The following is a 24,457-nucleotide window of genomic DNA, read 5'->3' as shown; positions in this document are numbered from 1 at the left end:
GGTGTGTGCTGGGCTGAGACTTTAAGCAATTCACGTGCAGAGGCCATTTGTGGAGTTGAACGCCAGTTTTTATGCCAGTTTGGGCATTCAACTCCAGTTTTTGATCCTTTTCTGGCGCTGGACGCCAGAAATGGGCAGAGAACTGGCGTTGAACGCCAGTTTACGTCGTCTATCTTTGTGCAAAGTATGGACTATTATATATTGCTGGAAAGCCCTGGATGTCTACTTTCCAACGCAATTGGAAGCATGCCATTTCAAGTTCTGTAGCTCCAGAAAATCCACTTTGAGTGCAGGGAGGTCAGAATCCAACAGCATCAGCAGTCCTTTTTCAGCCTGAATCAGATTTTTGCTCAGCTTCTTCAATTTCAGCCAGAAAAATACCTGAAATTACAGAAAAACACACAACTCATAGTAAAGTCCAGAAATATAAATTTTTCCTAAAAACTACTAGAAATAGACTAAAAACTAACTAAAACATACTCTAAACTATATGAAATTATCCCCAAAAAGCGTATAAAATATCCGCTCATCACAACACCAAACTTAAACTGTTGCTTGTCCTCAAGCAACTAGACAAATAAAATAGAAGACTAATAGGTTGAGAAGCAATAATATCTCAGAGTTTTTGATTGAAGCTCAGATTCTAATTAGATGAGCGGGACTAGTAGCTTTTTGCTTCTGAACAGTTTTGGCATCTCACTTTATCCATTGAAGCTCAGAGTGATTGGCATCTAGAGGAACTCACAATTCAGATAGTGTTATTGATTCTCTTAGTTCAGTGTGATGATTCTTGAACACAGCTTCTTTATGAGTCTTGGCCGTGGCCCTAAGCACTTTGTTTTCCAGTATTACTACCGGATACATAAATGCCACAGACACATAATTGGGTGAACCTTTTCAGATTGTGACTCAGCTTTGCTAAAGTCCCCAATTAGAGGTGTCCAGAGTTCTTAAGCACACTCTTCTTTTTGCTTTGGACCTTGACTTTAACCGCTCAGTCTCAAGTTTTCACTTGACACCTGCACGCCACAAGCACGTGGTTAGGGACAGCTTGGTTTAGCCGCTTAGACCAGGATTTCAGTCCTTTAGGCCCTCCTATCCACTGATGCTCAAAGCCTTGGGATCCTTTTTAATTGCCCTTGCCTTTTGGTTTTAAGGGTTATTGGCTTTTTCTGCTTGCTTCTTTTTCTCTCTCTCTTTTTTTTTTTTTTTTTTTTTTTTTTGCAAGCTTTGTTCTTTGCTGCTTTTTCTTGCTTCAAGAATCATTTTTATGATTTTTCAGATTATCAATAACATGTCTCATGTTCATTGTTCTTTCAAGAGCCAACATATTTAACAGTCTTAAACAACAAATTCAAAAGACATATGCACTGTTCAAACATTCATTCAGAAGACAGAAAGCATTGCCACCACATTTAACCAATTAGAATTTGTTTTATTTAAACTCGAAATTTTATTGCTTCTTATTCAAAAGATCTACTACTTTATTCATGTTTAATGATGATGAGAAAAATAAACTATAGCTTAATTGGAGATAAAATCAAAATAGATACTAATTACTACTATATGACTTCTAAGGTACTTTTTATACGGACACTGTCACAGAGTTAAGGCAGAAATTGGAATTTAACAACCTTTATTCTGGGGGTATGGGGGTTCCTCTGATCCTTGGGAGGCTTGGTATCACAGAAGACTTTTGGCGCTTCAGTTCCCTTAAGTCACGTCCCTGCTCCTCTTGTTCTTTAAGAATATGGGTCAGCATTTGACTGTGTTCCTTCTGTTGTTTTATTATTTGCTCCATAGCTTCCTGTATCTTGGTGACAGACGTCTCAAGATATTCCCAATATTCTGCTTGAGGAATCTCTGGGAGGAATTCCTGTGCTCTTTTCTTTATAGGATCCTCCTGTGCTTGTTGTCTCTCCATTGATGCTTTGGTGATTGACTTTTCAATTAGGATATATTCAGTTATTCCCATCTTGACTCCAGCGTCCTTGCAGAGCAGAGAAATCACGCTTGGATAAGCCAACCTGGCCTCTCTTGAATTTTTGTTAGCGATCTTATAGAGCTCTGTTGAAATCAGCTGATGAACCTCCACTTCCTTTCCCATCATGATGCAATGAATCATCACTGCTCTTTTAACTGTGACTTCAGAACGGTTGCTGGTGGGCAACAGAGAATGCCCAATGAAGTCCAGCCATCCTCTGGCAACTGGTTTGAGATCCTCCCTCTTGAGTTGATTTGGGACGCCCTTTGTGTTGGTGGTCCACCTGGCTTCAGGGATACAGATGTCCTTTAGAATCTTATCCAGGCCAATGTCTACTCTCATCATCCTCCTGTTGAAGGAGTCTGGATCATCCTTTAGCTGAGGTAGCTTTAATATCTCTCTGATCTTGTCAGGGGTGGTATGAACAATCTTTCCCCTGACCATGGTCCGAAATTCGTAGCAGGCTATTCCAGATAGTCTTTGCTTGTCAGTCTGCCACATATTAGCATAGAACTCCTGGACCATGTTCCTTCCTACTTTCGTTTCAGGATTAGCTAGGACTTCCCAGTTCCTGATTCGAATTTGCTCCTGGATCTCCGGATATTCATCTTCTTTCAGATCGAATCTAACTTCCGGGATCACTGATCTCAGACCCATTACTTTAAGATAATGGTCTGAATGTTCTTTAGATAAGAACTTCCCTTGATTCCAAAGTGGTTTTGGAACGCTCTCTTTCTTGTCTCTAGGAGTGTATTGTTTCCCTTTGGGAGCCATGATCTTAGTGATTTCGCAAAAACACACCAAACTTAGAGGTTTGCTTGTCCTCAAGCAAAAGAAAAGAAAGGAGAGGGATAGAAGGAGATTGAGTAGCACTTGTTGATGAAGGAGGGGGGAGGCCGAACCCAATTTAAAGGGGGGGGGAGGGGTGGATTTTCGAAAAATTGGAGGAGATAAGATAAAAAGATTGAGTTGAAAAAGATAAGATAGAAGATATAGTTTAATTTTGAAAAGATAGGATAGATTTTTGAAAAAGATAATTTTGGATTTTGAAAAAGATAATATGAAAAAGATATTGAAAAAGATATGGATTAGTGGAAAAGATTTTTGAGTGAAAAAGATAGATTTTGAAAAAGATAGATTTTTCAGAAAAGATTTTGAAAAGAGTTGGATTGAATTTGGAAAGATGGATTTTTAGAAATTAAGGTTTTTAGAAATCAGGGTTCTTGATATGTTCATGTAAAAATCATGCATTGAAGCATAAAATTTGAAATTAAAATGGAAATACGTGTGGGATTGCTTGGATTTGGCTCCTTCCTGTCCTCCTGGCGTTTGAACGCCCAAACACTGCCTGTTTTGGGCGTTCAGCGCCCAAATGCTGATCTCCTGGGCGTTCAGCGCCCAGTTGCTGCCATTCCTGGCGTTCAACGCCCAGTGGGTGGCCATTTCTGGCGTTGAACGCCCAAATGCTGCCATTACTGGCGTTCAGCGCCCAGTGGATGCCCATTTTGGGCGCTGAACGCCCAAAATGCCCCTTTACTGGTGTTTTCTTGCCATTGAGCTCTTTTACTCTGTTTTGTGTGCCGAGGTCTTCTGTAAATGATTATTTACCTTGTTGTCAATGAACTCTATATAAAAAATAAAGATAGAAATAGGGCAAAATGCTTAGAGGATTGTTGCCCCATGGCTGGGTTGCCTCCCAGCAAGCGCTTCTTTATTGTCTTTAGCTGGACCTTGCTGAGCTTTAAATCTAGCTGCAGCCTTGAGCATTCCTGCTCAGTGTTGCCTTCAAGATAATGCTTGATTCTCTGTCCATTGACAATGAACTTCTTATCAGAATCAATATCTTGAAGCTCCACATAACCATATGGTGACACACTTGTAATCACGTATGGTCCCCTCCACCGGGATTTCAGTTTCCCGGGGAATAGCCTGAGTCTAGAGTTAAACAACAGGACCTTCTGTCCTGGTTCAAAGATTCTAGATGACAGCTTTCTGTCATGCCATTTTTTTGATTTTTCTTTATAAAGTTTGGCATTTTCGAAAGCTGTGAATCTGAATTCCTCTAGCTCATTTAGCTGGAGCAATCGTTTTTCTCCTGCTAATTTGGCATCTAAATTTAGGAATCTGGTTGCCCAATAAGCTTTATGTTCCAGTTCCACGGGCAGGTGACATGCCTTACCATACACAAGTTGGTATGGAGAGGTCCCTATAGGGGTCTTGAATGCTGTTCTGTAAGCCCACAGAGCATCATCCAAGCTCCTTGCCCAATCCTTTCTACGGGTATTTACTGTCCGTTCCAGGATTCTCTTTAATTCTCTGTTAGAGACTTCAGCTTGCCCGTTGGTTTGTGGATGATATGGAGTGGCCACTTTGTGGCGAATTCCATACCGAACCATGGCAGAGTAAAGCTGTTTATTGCAGAAGTGAGTGCCCCCATCACTGATTAACACTCTAGGGACACCAAACCTGCTAAAGATATGTTTCTGGAGGAACTTCAGCACTGTTTTAGTATCATTGGTGGGTGTGGCAATAGCCTCAACCCATTTTGATACATAGTCAACTGCCACCAGAATATAAGTGTTTGAGTATGATGGTGGGAAAGGTCCCATGAAGTCAATTCCCCATACATCAAACAACTCTATTTCCAAGATTCCTTGTTGAGGCATGGCGTAACCATGAGGCAGATTACCAGCTCTTTGGCAACTGTCACAATTACGTACAAATTCTCGGGAATCTTTATAGAGTGTGGGCCAATAGAAGCCACATTGGAGGACCTTGGTGGCTGTTCGCTCACCTCCAAAATGGCCTCCATATTGAGATCCATGGCAATGCCATAGGATTCTCTGTGCTTCCTCTCTGGGGACACACCTACGGATAATTCCGTCTGCACATCTCTTAAAGAGATAGGGTTCATCCCACAAGTAGTACTTTGCATCAGTAATTAGTTTCTTTTTTTGTATTCTATTGTACTCCTTGGGTATGAACCTTGCAGCTTTATAGTTTGCAATATCGGCAAACCATGGTGCTTCCTGAATGGCAAATAGATGCTCATCAGGGAATGTCTCAGAGATCTCAAGGAAGGGGAGGGACGTCCCTTCCACTGGCTCTATCCGGGACAGATGATCAGCTACTTGGTTCTCTGTCCCTTTTCTGTCTCTTATTTCTATATCAAACTCTTGCAGAAGCAATACCCATCTGATGAGCCTGGGTTTTGAATCCTGCTTTGTGAGTAGATATTTAAGAGCAGCATGGTCAGTATACACAATCACTTTTGATCCTACTAAGTATGATCTGAACTTGTCAATGGCGTAAACCACTGCAAGTAGTTCTTTTTCTGTGGTTGTGTAATTTTTCTGGGCATCATTTAGAACGCGGCTGGCATAATAAATGACATGCAGAAGCTTGTCATGCCTCTGTCCCAATACTGCACCAATGGCATGATCACTGGCATCACACATTAACTCAAATGGCAATGTCCAGTCTGGTGCAGAAATGACTGGTGCTGAGACCAGCTTAGCTTTCAGCATTTCAAACACCTGCAGGCATGCTGTGTCAAACACAAATGGCGTGTCAGCAGCTAACAGATTGCTTAGAGGTTTTGCGATTTTTGAAAAATCCTTTATAAACCTCCTATAGAATCCTGCATGCCCCAGAAAGCTTCTGATTGCCTTAACATTGGCAGGTGGTGGTAATTTTTCAATTACCTCTATTTTTGCTTGATCCACCTCTATTCCCTTGTTTGAGATCTTATGCCCAAGAACAATTCCTTCAGTCACCATGAAGTGACACTTTTCCCAGTTTAAAACTAGGTTGGTTTCTTGGCATCTTTTCAGAACAAGTTTCAGGTGATCAAGACAGGAGCTGAATGAGTCTCCATATACTGAGAAGTCATCCATGAAGACTTCCAGAAATTTTTCCACCATATCAGAGAAAATAGAGAGCATGCATCTCTGGAAGGTTGCAGGTGCATTGCATAGCCCAAAGGGCATCCTTCTGTAAGCAAACACTCCGGATGGACATGTGAATGCTGTTTTCTCTTGATCCTGGGGATCTACTGCAATCTGGTTATAGCCTGAGTAGCCATCCAAAAAGCAGTAATAATCATGACCTGCTAGTCTCTCTAGCATCTGGTCTATGAATGGTAAAGGAAAATGATCCTTTCTGGTGGCTGTATTGAGCCTTCTGTAGTCAATACACATGCGCCACCCTGTAACTGTTCTTGTAGGAACCAGTTCATTTTTTTCATTATGAATCACTGTCATGCCTCCCTTTTTTGGGACGACTTGAACAGGGCTCACCCAGGGGCTATCAGAAATGGGATAAATAATCCCAGCCTCTAGTAATTTGGTGACCTCTTTCTGCACCACTTCCTTCATGGCTGGATTTAGCCGCCTCTGTGGTTGAACCACTGGTTTGGCATTATCCTCCAATAGGATTTTGTGCATGCATCTAGCTGGGCTTATGCCCTTAAGATCACCTATGGACCACCCAAGAGCTGTCTTGTGTGTCCTTAGCACTTGAATAAGTGCTTCCTCTTCCTGTGAATTTAAAGCAGAGCTTATGATCACTGGAAAAGTGTCACCTTCTCCTAGAAATACATATTTCAAGGATGGTGGCAGTGGCTTGAGCTCTGGTTTAGGAGGTTTTTCCTCTTTCAGAAGAAAGTTCAGAGGCTCTTTCATGTCCCTTGAATCCTCCAAATCAGGCTGAACATCTTTAAAGATGTCTTCCAACTCTGATTCGAGACTCTCAGCCATGTTGATCTCTTCTACCAAAGAGTCAATAAGGTCAACTTTCATGCAGTCTGTTGATGTGTCTGGATGCTGCATGGCTTTGACAGCGTTCAACTTGAACTCGTCATCGTTGACTCTCAGGGTTATTTCCCCTTGTTGGACGTCAATGAGGGATCGTCCAGTTGCTAGGAAGGGTCTTCCTAGAATGAGAGTGGCACTCTTGTGCTCCTCCATTTCCAGCACAACAAAGTCAGTGGGAAAGGCGAATGGCCCAACTCTGACAATCATGTCCTCAATCACGCCTGATGTGTATTTAGTGGAACCATCAGCAAGTTGGAGACATATCCGGGTTGGTTTAACTTCTTCAGTTAAGCCAAGCTTCCTGATAGTGGATGCAGGTATTAGGTTGATGCTTGCCCCAAGATCGCATAAAGCTGTCTTGGTGCAATCACCTTCTAATATGCATGGTATCAGAAAACTCCCAGGGTCTTTAAGCTTTTCAGGAAAGCTTTTCAGAATGACTGCACTGCATTCTTCAGTGAGGAGAACTCTTTCTGTTTCTCTCCACTCCTTTTTATGACTCAAGATCTCTTTCATGAACTTGGCATAAGAAGGTATTTGCTCAAGTGCCTCTGCAAATGGAATCTTTATTTCAAGAGTCCTTAGATAATCTGCAAAGCGAGCAAATTGCTTATCCTGCTCCTCTTTCCGGAGTTTTTGAGGATAAGGTATCTTGGCTTTATATTCCTCAACCTTAGTGGTTAAAGAAGCCTTTTTAGAGGGGTTGTTATCAGCACTTATGTGTGTCTGATCCCTCTCTGGCAATTGCGTACCAGAGTTAGAAGCTGGAGTGACGTTAGACGCCAACTCACTGTCTGTTCCTGGCGCCTGAACGCCAGAAATGTGCCCCTGTTGGGCGTTCAACGCCAGATTCTTGCCCATTTCTGGTGTTGAACGCCAATCCTGCCTTGTTTCTGGCGTTTTAGTGCCAGAATTATTTTTCCCTGGGCTCTTACTGTCCTCAGGGGGATATTTGGTGGGTTGCTCATTTCTTGAATTTTTGATGCCTTGAGGTGGGGCATTTAATGTTTTCCCACTTCTTAATTGAACTGCTTGGCATTCTTCTGCTATTTGCTTTGATAGCTGCTGCTTTGTTTGCTTAAACTGTTCTTCCATATGTATATTAGCTATCCTTGTCTCCTGTAACCTGTCTTTGAATTCAGCTAGCTGCTTTGTTAGAAAATCTAATTGATGATTGAATTCAGCAGCTTGTTTTACAGTACTGAATTCAGCAGTTACTGTTTTAACCTCTTCATTCATGGAAGGGTTTCTGCTTAGATACAGATGCTGATTCCTGGCAACTGTATCAATGAGCTCTTGAGCTTCTTCAATTGTCTTTCTCATATGGATAGATCCACCAGCTGAGTAATCTAAAGACATCTGAGCTCCTTCTGCAAGCCCATAGTAGAAGATGTCTAACTGAACCCACTCTGAAAACATTTCAGAGGGGCATTTTCGTAGCATCTCTCTGTATCTCTCCCAGGCATCATAAAGAGATTCATTATCTCCTTGTTTAAAGCCTTGGATGTCCAGCCTTAGCTGTGTCATCCTTTTTGGAGGGAAATATTGATTCAGGAATTTTTCTGTCAGCTGTTTCCATGTTCTTATGCTGGCCTTAGGTTGGTTATTTAACCACCTTTTAGCTTGATCTTTTACAGCAAATGAAAACAGTAATAGTCTGTAGACATCCTGATCTATTTCCTTATCATGTACTGTGTCAGCAATTTGTAAAAATTGTGCCAGAAACTCTGTAGGTTCTTCCTGTGGAAGACCGGAATACTGGCAACTTTGCTGCACCATGATAATGAGCTGAGGATTCAACTCAAAGCTACTAACTCCAATGGAGGGTATGCATATGCTACTCCCATACGAAGCAGTAGAGGGGTTAGAATATGACCCCAAAGTCCTCCTGGACTGTCCATCTCCACTTATGTCCATGATGGATCTATGGATATAACTTGGACTGATTTACCTTTTTATTTATTTTATTTTATAAGAAGTAAATACTTAAATAAAATAAAATAACTAAAAAGAATTTGAATTTTGAAATAATTTTTTTTTTCGTAAAAAAAAATTAAAAATAATTAGTTAAAAAAAACGAAATTTTTGAAAAAGAGGGAAGATATTTTCGAAAATTAGAGAGAGAGAGTTAGTTAGGTAGTTTTGAGAAAGTTAAGAAACAAACAAAAAGTTAGTTAGTTAGTTGAAACAAATTTGAAAAGATAAGAAGTTAGGAAGTTAGAAGAGATATTTTGAAAAGATATTTTTGAATTTAGTGAGGAGAGAGAAAAATAATAAGATAGTACAAGATTTAAAATTTTTTAGATCTAATGCTCCTTGTTTTTGAAAATTTTGGAGGGAAAACACCAAGGAACACCAAACTTAAAAATTTTAAGATCAAGACACAAGAAAACTCAAGAACACTTTGAAGACTCACAAGAACACAAGAACATGAAGGAAGAACACTAAACTTAAAATTTTTAGAAAACCAAACCAAAATTTTCAAAAATCAAAGGGGAATCAACAAGAAAACACCAAACTTAAAGTTTGGCACAAGATTTAATAAAAAAAATATTTTTGAAAAAGAAGGTTTTGAAAAGAGTATAAAAGATTCTAACCCAATCAAATTAATGTTCTAGCCAAATGAGTTATGGGACCTTCAAAAATTTTAAGAAAGATTATTTTTTGAAAACACCAAACTTAAAGTTTGGCACAGGATTTAATAGAAAAATTATTTTTGAAAAAGATTTTTAAAAATATGATAGCCAATTATCATGAACATAAACACCACGTTCTAAAGAACTGAGCTATAAGTTTAAAGTATTTTAACAAGGGGTAATTAATAAAAGACTCTAAACCAAAAAAAGAAAGATTTTTCCTAATCTAAGCAACAAAATAATCTGTCAGTTGTTCAAACACGAACAATCCCCGGCAACGGCGCCAAAAACTTGGTGCACGAAATTGTAATGTTAATGTTCACATTACTCTCTTACAACTTCGCACCACTAACCAGCAAGTGCACTGGGTCGTCCAAGTAATACCTTACGTGAGTAAGGGTCGAATCCCACGGAGATTGTTGGTTTGAAGCAATCTATGGTTATCTTGTAAATCTTAGTCAGGAAGTCAATTATGTTTATCAGTCGAATTATGAATAACCGGTAGAGCATAAATTAAAAGTTACTTGTTGTGCAGTAATGGAGAATATGTTGGAGTTTTGGAGATGCTTTGTCTTCTGAATCTCTGTTTTCCTCTGTCTTCTGATTCACGCACGCATGTCCTCCTATGGCAAGCTGTGTGTTGGTGGATCACCGTTGTCAATGGCTACCATCCATCCTTCCAGTGAAAACTACGCTCACGCGCTCTGTCACAGCACGGCTAATCTCCGGTTGGTTCTCGATCCGGTTGGAATAGGATTTACTATCCTTTTGCATCTGTCACTAACGCCCAGCCTTCAGGAGTTTGAAGCTCGTCACAGTCATTCAATCCTTGAATCCTACTCGGAATACCACAGACAAGGTTTAGACTTTCCGGATTCTCATGAATGCCGCCATCAGTTCTAGCTTATACCACGGAGATTCTGATTAAGAGATCTCAGAGATACTCATTCAATCGGATATAGAACGGAGGTGGTTGTCAGGCACACATTCATGGTTTGAGGAAGGTGATGAATGTTACTGATCATCACCTTCATCACAGTTAAGCGCGAATGAACATCTTAGATAGGAACAAGCGTGTTTGAATGGAAAACAGAAATACTTGCATTAATTCATCGAGACACAGCAGAGCTCCTCACCCCCAACAATGGGGTTTAGAGACTCATGCCGTCAGAGAATACAAAGTTTTGATCTGAAATGTCATGAGATACAGAATAAGTTTCTAAAAGTTGTTTAAATACTAAACTAGTAGCCTAGGGTTACAAAATACGCGTGGACTATGATGGATGATGCAGAGATCCACTTCTGGGGCCCACTTGGTGTGCTGGGGCCCACTTGGTGTGTGCTGGGCTGAGACTTTAAGCAATTCACGTGCAGAGGCCATTTGTGGAGTTGAACGCCAGTTTTTATGCCAGTTTGGGCATTCAACTCCAGTTTTTGATCCTTTTCTGGCGCTGGACGCCAGAAATGGGCAGAGAACTGGCGTTGAATGCCAGTTTACGTCGTCTATCTTTGTGCAAAGTATGGACTATTATATATTGCTGGAAAGCCCTGGATGTCTACTTTCCAACGCAATTGGAAACATGCCATTTCGAGTTCTGTAGCTCCAGAAAATCCACTTTGAGTGCAGGGAGGTCAGAATCCAACAGCATCAGCAGTCCTTTTTTAGCCTGAATCAGATTTTTGCTCAGCTTCTTCAATTTCAGCCAGAAAAATACCTGAAATTACAGAAAAACACACAACTCATAGTAAAGTCCAGAAATATAAATTTTTCCTAAAAACTACTAGAAATAGACTAAAAACTAACTAAAACATACTCTAAACTATATGAAATTATCCCCAAAAAGCGTATAAAATATCCGCTCATCACCAACCTAAAAGGAGAGAAAAGAAAAAAAAATGAGCCTACAACAAAGATGCCAAAGCAAATAAAATATAGACGGGGGCTAATGCCAAATAAGTGTAAGGTTCTCCACTACATGGTGGCTACAACATGTGAGTGAGAAAGCAATATAAGCTAAGGCATATCAACTCACACTTGATGCAAGAATAAAGTCAAAGCATGAAGAGCACTCAAATGCATCAAGTTCAAATGGGAATTGACACAAACAAGATTAGTGATAAGCATGAGAGCATTTGGTCTTATCCTAACTCAATGATAATGAGGCACAGAGACAAAGGATAATGAGTTAGGAAGGACTAAAGCCTTAATCTTGTGTGTGGAACAAATATCATAATTAATGCTAAACAAGTCAAGAAGCACCAAGATCAACCAAGAAATTCACAATAATTGAGTAGAAGAATTCAACACCATTATTAAAATAAGAAACTTAGAAGGGAAAACAAGAACAAGCTATAAAAATAAAATTAAAATGCAATGAATGAAAGTAAGCGAATGCTACATACAAAAGAAAATGAAAAATGAGAAAAATGAGGAATGGAATTTGAAAATATGGAGAAGAAGAAAGTAAAAAAGAAAGAGAAGAGAGAAGAAAGGTAGAAAGAAAGAAGACAGAGAGAAGAAAGAAGAATAAAAGAGAAAGGAGAAGGAAGAAACAAAAACAGGGGAGAAAATAGGGCGCGAGGCAACGCGCGCACCTCACCCACGCGTATGCGTGGGAAGCAGAGTAGGGCATGTGATGCGTGTGCGTAGCTCACGCTTGCGCGTGGATGTGCAAAGACAGAGGGGACACGTGTGCATCGTCCACACACACGCGTCGGTTGCATTGTGCTCCTGGCACAAAACGCGCACAGCTCTAGCGCAACTCTCTGGTTTTTGTACTAGGAGTTGCAAAATCAGCTCATGACGCGTGCGCGTCGCCCACGCTCACGCGTGGGTAAGTGAAATGGACAAGTGACGCATACGCGTGGGAAGCAATTGTGCTCCCAGCATAAAATTCACACATTTCCAGCATAACTCTCTGGTTTTTGTACCAGGAGTTGTAGAAACGCAATCGACGCGTACGCGTCGTCCACTTCCACGCGTGGAATGACTTTTTTTTTACATGAAAAACAGAAACAGGGTACTCTCCTAACCTATAAACATTCTAAACTAACCAAAATTCAAATTCAATAACAAATCTTTTGGTTTTTGAAAAATTTTCAAATACACTACAAACAAAACATACACTTCAAGCAAAACACAACTCGACAACAAATATTCTAAACAAAATATAAATTTAATAAACAATCTATCAATCAATGAGAAAAGAATGTATAAGAGTATAGAAGTAAGAAAAATTACCTACAATAGTAACTCAATTCATTCATTTATTATATCCATAAGAGAATGGAAAAAATTTACCATGGTGGGGTTTCTCCCACCTAGAACTTTTATTTAAAGTCCTTAAGTTGGACATTTTGGTGAGGGGCTTTGCTATGGTGGCTTATGCTTGAACTCTTCCTTGAATCCTCACCAATGTTTGCATTTCCAATAGCCTCCGGGATCCCAAATTAGGCACATAAGGCCTTTAAGGAAGCTTAAGCAAGTGATAAGGCCCCAAAGTTGATGATTGTCTGTGCATATTCTAGGGTCCCATACTTTGTTTGTCAACCCCCTTTCTTCTTGATCTTCATGCTTCCATTTGGGGGACAAACTTATTGAATTCTCTTTGTAACTCCTATTCATCATCCTAAATCCCTTGAATTGAGCTTCACTCCAACCACGAATCCTAAAATTTGAGTTTCCAACCACTATGCACCTTGATTTAAATTGCCCACCAACACCCAACTCTTTTCTACTTTCTATCCCATACATAGCTCTAAGTTGACCATCCGTTTCTAACAACGCATATTGATATGGGCCAAGAAATTTGAAAAATGAGATGATTATCCACTCAATTTGTAATTTGGATGGTGACTTAGCAAGGAAGATATCCAATGGTCTTGACATTGTAGGCTCCACTTCCTTTGACTCCTACTTGATGACTTCCATCTCTTGACAACTTTCTTCAACTCCCACTTGTTTGTCAACTTCTTCCAATTCTTCCTCATTGATCAAAGCATGTATTGGAGGTTGTGCACATTCCTCCTCAACATCGGGTTCACATCCAATGGAAGAAGCTTCAACAAGATCACCAATGTCACTTGGTGTAAAGTTGTCTTCAATGATGGAATTTGCCTCTTGCTCAACCTCCCCTAAATTTTCAACTATTTCTTCTTTATCAACAATCTTTTCCTCCTCCACCTGTTGCACAACATACTCCATCTCCTTGTCCTCATGTTGAGATTCTAAAATCTCCTTCCTACTCCACTCTTCGGCTGATTTCTCACATTCATCCGTGGAGGTGCTTTGCTTGTTACATGAGTCCCATGAGTCCAAGGTGGCTTTAATTTTGGTAAGGTTAGCCATGATATCTTCGTACGTCTTTTGGGCTTTCTCTTGCTCTTTTTGACGGACGAATGCTTGAAGCCGGTCCATTGCTTTCTCGAGGCGCTTGTTCCACTTGATTAACATAATTAGGATCATTTTGCTCTTAGATCAATGGATATGGATATTCTTCCATGGAGGAATTGTGTGGTTGAAAGTTCTCATAAATGGGAGGTGGTTCAAGAGGGTTGTGGTGATAATGAGGTTGGATTGGTGATGGTTCAACGGGTGTTTGTTCATAATAGTCACAAGGGTGTGCTTAGGGAGAATATGGATTTGGATTGTGTGGAGGTAATTGGTGTAAATAGGATGTGGATTGAGAGTGTGGTGGTTGGAATGATAGTGCTTGAGGACTATATTGAGAGTTTGGTGCATGGAATGATAGTGGTTGAGGGACATAATCATAATAAGAACCATCATATCCATTGGAATGATATGCCTTATAGGAGGAGTTGCAACCAAGGTAGCTTGGTTGAAGAGGTTGCCATGAGAATCGCTCATATGGATGTGGCTCCCTTCTCAATAATTCTTCCCTCTCATAATGTGAGCCATCATTAAAGTCTCCATTACCTACAACATAGTCATAACCATATCCAAAACCACAAGGATGAGAATTTATATGGAAAAGAGGAAATCAAAACAAGAATATCAAAAAGGCAAAGAAAGAGTGAACTCCTAAGTACTAGCAAAACCAAGAAATAACCAAAAAGAAAGATATTCACAATATATTCACAATAGCCAATAGTATAACAACATTGCAATTCCCCAGCAACAGCGCCAAAAATTTGAAAGAGCAAAACCGTCAGCTAAGAATTTCTTCTCGGTTAGAGGAAATAAGTTCGTTGCAAGTATAGTTCCCAACCGACAAGCAATGCTCAATCAATGTTTTAATGTTAGTTGTCACTAGTTCAACCCCAATAAAATAACCGAGAGTATTAATCCCGGGTCGTTCTCCCTAGGAATTACAATGAAGTGATTTATTATTGGCTATGAAGGGATGTTTTGGGATTTTTGTAATAAGAAAAAGAAATGTAAATAACAAGAATTAATAAAAGAAAGGAAGAACTCTTGGCTAGGCATAGGAATTGAGATCACCATCCTTGTCTACAAACTATATATTGACAATTATGAGGGACCAACCTATTAAGTTTACTTCTATGCTTGAAGTAAGTACAATATCTACCTCAAAGCATTAAGTACGTTACATAGGCTTGATCAACATCAATCCATAAATCCTAACCTAGCTACTAATTGCCTTAGTAGTAGGCTAGAGTCAATGATTATCAAATTGACCACTAAGGGTTCTCAAATCACCAAATCAATGAGACCCAATGACTCAAGGTCACTCAATTCCCTTAGCCTAGGCCAAGAGTAAAGAAACTACTCAAAAACTAATGGAAACATTTTATCAAACACATAGAGGGCAATAAAAGTAAACATCATCAATTGCAAGAATTAAAGGAAGCTACAACTAATCAAAGTAAGAAACCAACAATAGAAATTAAGGCAAACATCAAAAGACATGGAAATCATAAATTGCATTGAAAGAAAATGAAAATCAACAAGAGAGTTCATAAACTAAAATTAACAAAGTAAAGAAATTAACAAGAGAAGTAAAGTACTAGAACAAATAAAAGTAAAGGAAAACTAAATTGAAGGAGAAAGAAATCTAGATCTAAATAGGAATAAAACTAAGAACCCTAATCTAGAGAGAGGAGAGAGCCTCTCTCTCTAGAAAACTACATCTAAATTAAAACTAATGTGTATGAATGGTGATCCCCCTATCCTCCTTCACTCCCAGCCTCTTATCTGCATACTGGACTCAAAAATGGGCCAAAAGTCAGCTCAGAAATCGCCCCTAGCGATTTTTCTTTAATGAGGCATGTGCCGCTCATCACGCGTACGCATCACTTGGAGTTTGGCGCAGTCATGCGCACGCGTCGTCCATGCGTGCGCGTTGGCATCAGCTTCTCGAATCTTCATTTTCTTCTGTTCCTTCCACTTTTGCATGTTTCCTTTCTATTTTCTAAGTCATTCCTGCCCTATAATCTCTGAAATCACTTAGCAAACACATCACGGCATCAAATGGTAACAAGAGAGGATTAAAAATTAGTGATTTTAAGGCCTTGGAAGCATGTTTTCATTGATAGCACAAAGTTAGGAAGAAATCTTAAAACCATGCAAATTGTATGAATAAGTGTGAGAATAGTTGACAAAATCCACTAAATCTAGCACAAAATAAACCCTAAAAATGGGGTTTATCAAACCCTCATCGGAAGTGTATCCGCTCTATTCGCTCAAGTGTATAGGGTTGATTCGCTCAATTCTCTTCAAATCATGCTTTCCAAGATTTGTTTTTCATCTAACAATCAACAATTATTCAATGCATGCATACATTTATTATGAGGACTTCTTCATAGGTTGTAATGGGGCTAGGGTAAAGGTAAGGAGCTATATATATATATATATATATATATATATATATATATATATATATATATATATGGCAAAGTGAGCTTGAAATTTGAATCTTTATTTAACCTAAGCTCTTAGCAAACACGTATAACAACCTATACAATTCTAGTACAATACTTAGCTACCCATTTTTCACTTTTTCACACACTCATGTATTTTCTTTAAATTCACATTCTATATGCATTGTTATTATTACTTTGCTCTGGGGCATTTTTGTCCCCTTTTTATTACTTTTTTTTTCTCTTTTTCTTTTTCTTTTATATATATATATATATATTTTTTTTCTTTTCCTTTTTATTTTTCTTTATCATTTTTTTCCAAGCTAAAATATATACAAGAGCATCAATGCATATGGTTTTACATATTTAATGCATGAGCATGTACCCAATTCCCAAAATCTTCAACAAAAATACAAAATACACTTTTACCTCAACCAACGTTCCCAAGTTTCCCAAACCCAAATGATGCACACCCTCACTAGCCTAAGCTAATCAAAGATCCAAATTAAGGGACATTTATTATTTTTCACTTAGGGGTAGTGATGTGCTAAAATTAAGAACAACAGGGATTAAATAGGCTCAACATTGGCTAACAATGGTTAATGAAAGGTAGGCTATTTGGGTAAGTGAGCTAAATGAAATGATGGCCTCAATCATATAAATGCATTCATACACAAAATAATAGACATAGAGAATAAAACAAATCAAAGATTACAATCATAGAAAGAGAATAATCACACACAATTAGGCTCAAAACTCACATGCTTATGTGTTCTTAGCTCAAAAACCATGTTACAAAATTAATTCCTTCAAGCAAGTTCAACACAAATTTTTTTTTCAAATTGGTGGGATGCCCTAAAACAATTTTCTTGGAAGAGAAATCATCACTTCAACTAAGTAGTCCTAACAAGAAAGAAGTGGTGGAATATATACAAATTATAACTATCATGCAATCTATCATGCAATACAACAACTAACTAACAAAGAAAATTAAGAATTGGTGTTAAAAAAGGAGGTGGTTACCCATGGAGGTCGGTCCTCGACCTCCCCACACTTAGAAATTTACACCGTCCTCGGTGCATACAAAGAAGAGCAAGGTGGATGGGCTGCTATAACTGATGAGCTCCTTCAAAAAGTTGTGAGGAGGGACTTGTTTGTTGTCCCATTTAGAAGCTTTTCCTTTCCCTCATGGTGGCCAGCCTAAAAGAAAAGAGAAAGAAAGAAAATTAAGCCTACAACATGGATATCAAAGCAAATAGAACATAAGCGGGGGCTAATGCCAAATAAGAGTAAGGTTTTCCACTACATGGTAGCTACACATGTAAGTAAGAAAGCAATATAAGAAAATGGCATATCAACTAACACCTGATGCAAGAGTAAAGTCAAAGCATAAGTAAATGGTATGAAGAGAATACTCAGAAGCATCAAGTTCAAACAATAATTAACACAAATAAGATTAGTGATAAGCATGAGAGCATTTGGTCTCATCCTAACTCAATGATAATGAGGTACAAAAACAAAGAATAATGAGTTAGGAAGGACTAAAGCACTAATCTTATGTGTGGAACAAATATTACAATTAATGCTAAACATGTCACGAAGCACCCAAAATAATCCAAGAAATTCTCAACAATTGAGTAGGAAAATTCAACACCAATATTAAAATAACATATTTACAAAAGAAAAGAAGAGCGAGCTATAAAAACAAAATTAGAATGCAATAAATGAAAATAAGCAAATATAACATATGAGAGAAAATGAAAAATAAGAAAATGAGAAGTAGAGTTTTGAAGAGAGGGAGAAGAAAGTAAGAAAGAAAAAAGAGAGAAGAAGAAAGGTAGAAAGAAAGAAGAAGGAAAGAAGAAGGAGAGAAGAAGAAAGAAGAAGAAAGAAACAAAACAAAAACAGGGCAGCTGAGGCGCGAAGGCGACGCGTGCGCATGGGTGATGCGCACGCGCAAACAGCCGAAAGGGGAAGTGATGCGTAAGCGTCGACCACGCGTACGCGTGAGATGCAGAAAAGAGAGGTAACGCATACGCGTGGAGCTAAATTGTGCTATTCACACAAACCCAGCACCATTCCAGCGCAACTCTCTGGTTTTTGTACCAGGAGTCCCAACATCGCATACGACGCATGCGCGTCGGCCACGCTTACGCGTGGCGTACACTTTTTTTTCAGAAGCATAAAATAGAAACAGGGCACTCTCCTAACCTATATACATTTTAAAGCAACCAAAATTCAAATTTAACAAAAATCTTTTTAGTTTTTGAAAAACTTTCAAAGACAAAACAACCAAAACTTGCACTTCAAGAAAAATGCAATTCAAAACAACTATCCTAATCAAAACATGAATTTAACAAGAAACCTATCAATCAAAACAAGGTATGCAAAAGTATGAAAAGAAGAAAAACTACCTACAATGGCAACTCAATTCATCCATTGATTATATCTACAAGAGAATGGAAAGAGTTTACCGTGGTGGGGTGTCTCCCACCTAGCACTTTTAGTTTAAGTCCTTAAGTTGGACAATTAGGAGGCTCCTTGTCAAGGTGGTTTATGCTTGTACTCATCATTGAACTTCCACCAATTCTTGGATTTCAAGTAAGCTCCAAATTTCAAAATCAATGGCAACAAGCTTTGATGAAGTTTCACATAAGCTAAGGGCTCCCAAAATTGATCTTCATATATTCCCAGATCCCAAGTCTTATTTCTACACCCATCTTCAAGTTGATCAAGACAATTCCATTTGGGTGGTAAGTGATCCGAATTCTCAAGTAAGCACCAAAGCATCTTCCTAGAGCTATTCAATTGAGGACTATTCCAACCATTACACTTAGACTTTGAGTTTCCAACCATAAGAAACCTTGATTGGCATTTTCACCCACTAATCAATTCTCTCTTGCTCTTAACTCCACAAAGAGCTCTAAGTTGCCCATCCGTCTCAAGCAAACCATATTCAAGTGAGAAAGCAAAGCTTAGGGATAAGAATTTTACCCACTTGAATGTTATGTTGGATGGTGACTTATGAAGGGAGGTCTTAAACAACTTGGGCAAGGCAATTTTCACTCCCTTGTGCTCTTCTTGGATGACATCCACCTCTTGACAAGCTTCCTCAATTTCAATTCCTTGCTCACCAACTTCTTTTATACATTCGTCATTGCTCAAGTCATATGTTGGAGGTTGTGCTCTAGCCTCCTCAACATCAATTTCACAACACAATGAGGAAGGTTTAACAATCTCAAATAGCATATTAGTTGGTGTGGAATCATCTTCAATAGTAGGACTTGTCACTTGCTTAACTTCTTCCAATCTTTCATCATCCACAATATGCTCAAGAGGTTGCACATTATCCTATTCAACATCAATTTTATGCTCAATGGAAGAAGGTTCAACCACTTCCACAAAATCACCAAAAACATCACTTGGTGTGAAAGTAACTTCAAGCTTGAAATCAACCTCTTGTTCAATTTTGCCTAGGTCTTCAACCACTTCTTCTTTTTGAACAATCTCTTCCTCCTCCATTTGTTGCAAGACATACCCCATCTCCTTGTCCTCACGTTGGGATTCTAAACTCTCTTTCATGCTCCACTCTTCAGTTGATTTCTCATATTCATCCGTGGAGATGCTTTGTCTACGGTATAAATTCCATGAGTCCAAGTTGGCTTTAATTTTAGCAAGGTTAGCCTCGATAGCTTCGTTTGTCCTTTGGGCTTCCTCTTGCTCCTTTTGACGGATGATTGCTTGAAGCCGATCATTGCTTCCTTGAGACGATCCATTGGCTCTTGTTCCACTTGACTAACATAGGTAGGATTATGTTGCTCTTGGATTGATGGATATGGATATTCTTCCATGGAGGGTTGTGGTGGAAAGGGAAATTTATCTTGTGGTTGAAAGTTCTCATACATGGGAGGCGATTCATCTTGGTAAGAATAGTATGGAGGTGGTGGTTCTTGAGGGTATTGAGGTTGGAATTGTGGTGGTTCTACACATGGTTCATATGATTCACAAGGTGGTTAGTATGGTGGATATGGATTGGGATCATATGGAGGTGTTTGGTGGTAAAAGGCTTATGAGTATGATGGTTGAGGGCTATATTTTGGAGGGGGTTCATAGGCATATGGTGGGGATTGTTGGTAATCACAAGGAGGTCCACCATATCCATTGTCTTGGTATGCATCATAGAATGGCTCTTGCTCATAGTGCATTTGGGAAGGTTGTTGCCAAGAGGGTTGATCAAATCCTTGAGGCTCCTCCCATCTTTGATTGTTCCATCCTTGATGCATGTTCTCATTGTAATTTTCATCTCCTATAACATAGTTGTAACCACACTCATAGCCAAAAGGGTGAGAATTCATAATGGCAAATGAAAACAAAGGCTAACAAAAATAAGCAACAAAGTCCTAAACCTAACAAAAACTAACAAACAAGCAAAAGGCAAACAAATTCACAATATTCACATATATACAATAGCCAATAACATAACACCATTGCAATTTTTCGGTAACAGCGCCAAAAACTTGAAAGAGGTATTATCGTCGGTTAGGAATTTCACACAAATAATTCCGTTGATAGTATAGTTCCCAACCAAAAAATAATACTCAATCAAAGTTTTAATACTGGTTTTCACATGTACAAACCCCAATAAAAATTAACCAAAGTATTCAAATCTCGGGTCGTCTCACAAGGAATTGCAATGAAGTGATCAATTATTGGCTATAAAGGGGCAAGGGGGTTTGATTTGTAGTTGGCAAGAAAAGTAAATAACAAGAAAGTAAATGACAAGAACTAATAAAGAAAGGGAAAGAACTCTTGGCTAGGCATAGGGATTGAGATCATCCATCCTTGTCTACAAACCATGTATTGACAGTTATGAGGGAGCAACCCATTAAGTCTACTTCTATGCTTGAAGTATGTCAAATAGGCTCGATTAACATCAATCCATAAGTCCTAACCTAGCTACTAATTGACTTAGTAGTAAGCTAGTGTCAATGGTTATCAAATTGACCACTAAGGGTTCTCATATCACCAATTCAATGAGACATAATGACTCAAGGTCACTCAATTCCCTTAGCCTAGGTTAAGAGTAAAGAAAACTACTAAACAACTAAAGAAAAGATTTCAACAAACACCTAGAGTGCAATAAAACTAAACATCACAAAATGCAAGAATTAATGAAAACCATAACTAACACAAACAAGAAATCAACAATAGTAACTAAGATCAACATAAAAGGACATGAAAACATAAAATTGCATTAAAAGAAAAGTAAAATCCAACAAGGGTTCATAAACATAAAAGAGAGCAAAATAAGAAATTAACAAGAGGAGTAGATAAACCAAAGTGATAGAACAAATAAAAGTAAAGGAAAATGAAAATGAAACAAGATTCAAATCTAGATAAAAAAGGAAATGGAAATAAGAACCCTAAATCTAGAGAGAGGAGAGAACCTCTCTCTCTAGAATTCTACCCTAAAACATGATGAAAACTATACTATGGTTGCTCCCCCCTCATTCCCTTGAAATCCTTGGGTTCAAAAGCATAAAAAATGAGTTGGATTTGAGCTTCCTTGAGCTCAAAAATCGGCCCCAGCGTATTGCCTTTAGTGAAGTCACGTGCCGCTTGTCACGCGTACGCATGGGTCACGCGTACGCGTCGCATTGCAAAATTTCTCTTCACACGTGCGTGTGGGTGACGCGTGCGTGTCATTGGCGAATCTCCTTCTCACACGTACGTGTGGGTGACGCGTGTGCGTGGCCTTGAGTTTTGCAAATCCTCATTTCTTCATGAATTCTCCATTTTGCATACTTTCTCTTCATTCATTCAACCCAATCTTTTCCTTCTAATCATGAAATCACTTAACAAACATATTAAGTCATCGAATGGGATTAAAGTGAATTAAATTTATCAATTTAAAGGCCTAAAAAGCATGTTTTTACTCTTAAGCATAAATTAGGAGAAATTCACAAAACCATGCTATTTCATTGAATAAATGTGAGAAAAGATGATAAAATCCTCTAAATTCAACACAAGATAAACCACAAAATTGGGATTTATCAGAGGGCCCATTTTAAGGAGTTTCAACCACACTAACATCTGCCTTATTCTTAGGATTTTTTATGCTTGTGACATGTGCTAGGTACGATCCATTAGTTTATCCTCTGTATTCTATAAAATCATCTCTAAGATACTGGTTCATAGATTATAAGGGTGTATGAATGGACCAATAGAGCCCACTATCATCAAATAAATCTCAGATAAACAACCAAACCAAGAAATTAACATAACTAAAAATTTCAACAACAAACACGATCTCAATCCAAACTCAATTCATATTTCAGTTTAACAAACAATACCAATTAAACACCATTCACAACCATAAATCAACCAATCCTCATCAATTAGTAATACACCACACTTACAAATTATTTGTAATTATTTAATAAGTTTTATAGACATTCTTAAATTAAAACATTTAATTTAAAAAACAAACCCCCTACCTCGATTGTCGAACCCATAAACTAAACGCCTTAAATTATTTAATAGCTAATATATTATATTGAAATGTAATTTTTAAGAAAACTATTTTTAACAAAAATAATTAAATAAAATTTTATTTAATTAAAGTTTAATTTAATTATTACTTATTCTATTAAATTTAAAATTATTTATCAAAAAATAATTTGATAAAAAAATTAAATTAATTATTATTATTATTATTATTATTATTATTATTATTATTATGGCCGAAGCCTTTTAAAGGAACAAAAAAAAAGAAAATGAAATATATATATATATATATATAAACCAATGCCACGTTTCCTTTATATATGCAAAGCACTAATGACACATGATCACCTTTCATTCCATTATTCATCATTCCCTTTACTTCTTCACCGAACCGTAATGAAAGAAAAGAAAGAAAGAGAGAGATCGTGGTTGAGGGAGAAAACCATGACTCCCTTTGATCTTCTGGCTTCGATTTCTTAAGATCTGTAACTCTAATAAAAAATTTAATCCGATAAAAGTGTTCGTATCCTTCTTCTTTACATGTTGGCGTTACTTTTGTCTGGTAGAAGTTGATGGTGACGTAGCTCCCCTTCCTCTTGAATTCCGTCAATTGGAGTTCTAGGAGACAAAGACGATTTATGACGCTTTCCTCTTCAGCAATTCAGTCAAAAGATTTTTTCAAAACTTTCGTTGATTTTAATTTCATACAGAAATAGGGGGTTTGTTTTTAAAGTTAAATGTTTTAATTTAAGAATGCCTAAAAAGCTTATTGAATAATTGCAAATAATCTATGAGAGTCTAGTATTACTAATTGATGTAAATTTGTCGAATTGTGATTGTCAATGGTGTTTAATTGGCGTTGTTTGTTAAGCTGAGATATGAAATTGAGTTTGGATTGAGGCTGTGAATGTTGCTGAAATTTCTAGTCATGTTAATTTCTTAGTTTGATTGATGATTTGGGAATTGTTTGATAATAATAAGTACTGTTGCAATGATTTGGAAATTGTTGAGAGAATGAAGGAGCCCATAAGGGTGGTGAATTTGAATGTTAAGGGAGGTGCTATCCAAATTTTTATAAAGATATACAAAAAAGTGATTTTGATTTGAAAATCCGACTTATAAGCTTATTTTGAGAAATGTTTCTATGTTGAGAAAAGAATAGGTTTATATATTTACACATATCAAAAAAATGATTTTATATTGAAAGGTTTAATTTATATTTCTAAAGTAAGGAATGATTTGGATTTAAAACTGTTGAAAAGAGTTTGAGAAAGCATTGATTGATTTACTGGTAACAAATGGAGGGTTGAAAATAATTTGATATTGAAACTAGTTAGCTTTCAGATTTATAAATGCTTTGACAATGGATTTGATTTGTTGGATTTATCCATTTTTTTTTGAGAATTGAAAATGATTTGGTAGGGACCCTGGAAGGGAGGTATAGTCCGAATTTTAGAGGAAATGCTGCCGAATTTTTATAAAACTAAGACTTTATTTAAAGTGTTATTTAAAAGCAAATCTGATTGAAGAATATCGTTTGATTTTAATTTATTACGAAAAGAGTTTTGTTTTCAAATCGATTTATTAAGAAAAGTATAATGTTTTACACTCAATCTTTTGAAAAGGAATTTTACTTTAAGTTATGTTTTGAGTTCGGTTGATAAGAAAGAAAACAA

This window comes from Arachis ipaensis, chromosome B4 (genome assembly GCF_059453495.1).
Source record: "Arachis ipaensis isolate K30076 ecotype BB chromosome B4, ASM5945349v1, whole genome shotgun sequence".
NCBI classification, from domain to species: Eukaryota; Viridiplantae; Streptophyta; class Magnoliopsida; order Fabales; family Fabaceae; genus Arachis; species Arachis ipaensis.
The sequence above is the reverse complement of the archived record's forward strand: the minus strand, read 5'-3'. Positions refer to the sequence as shown.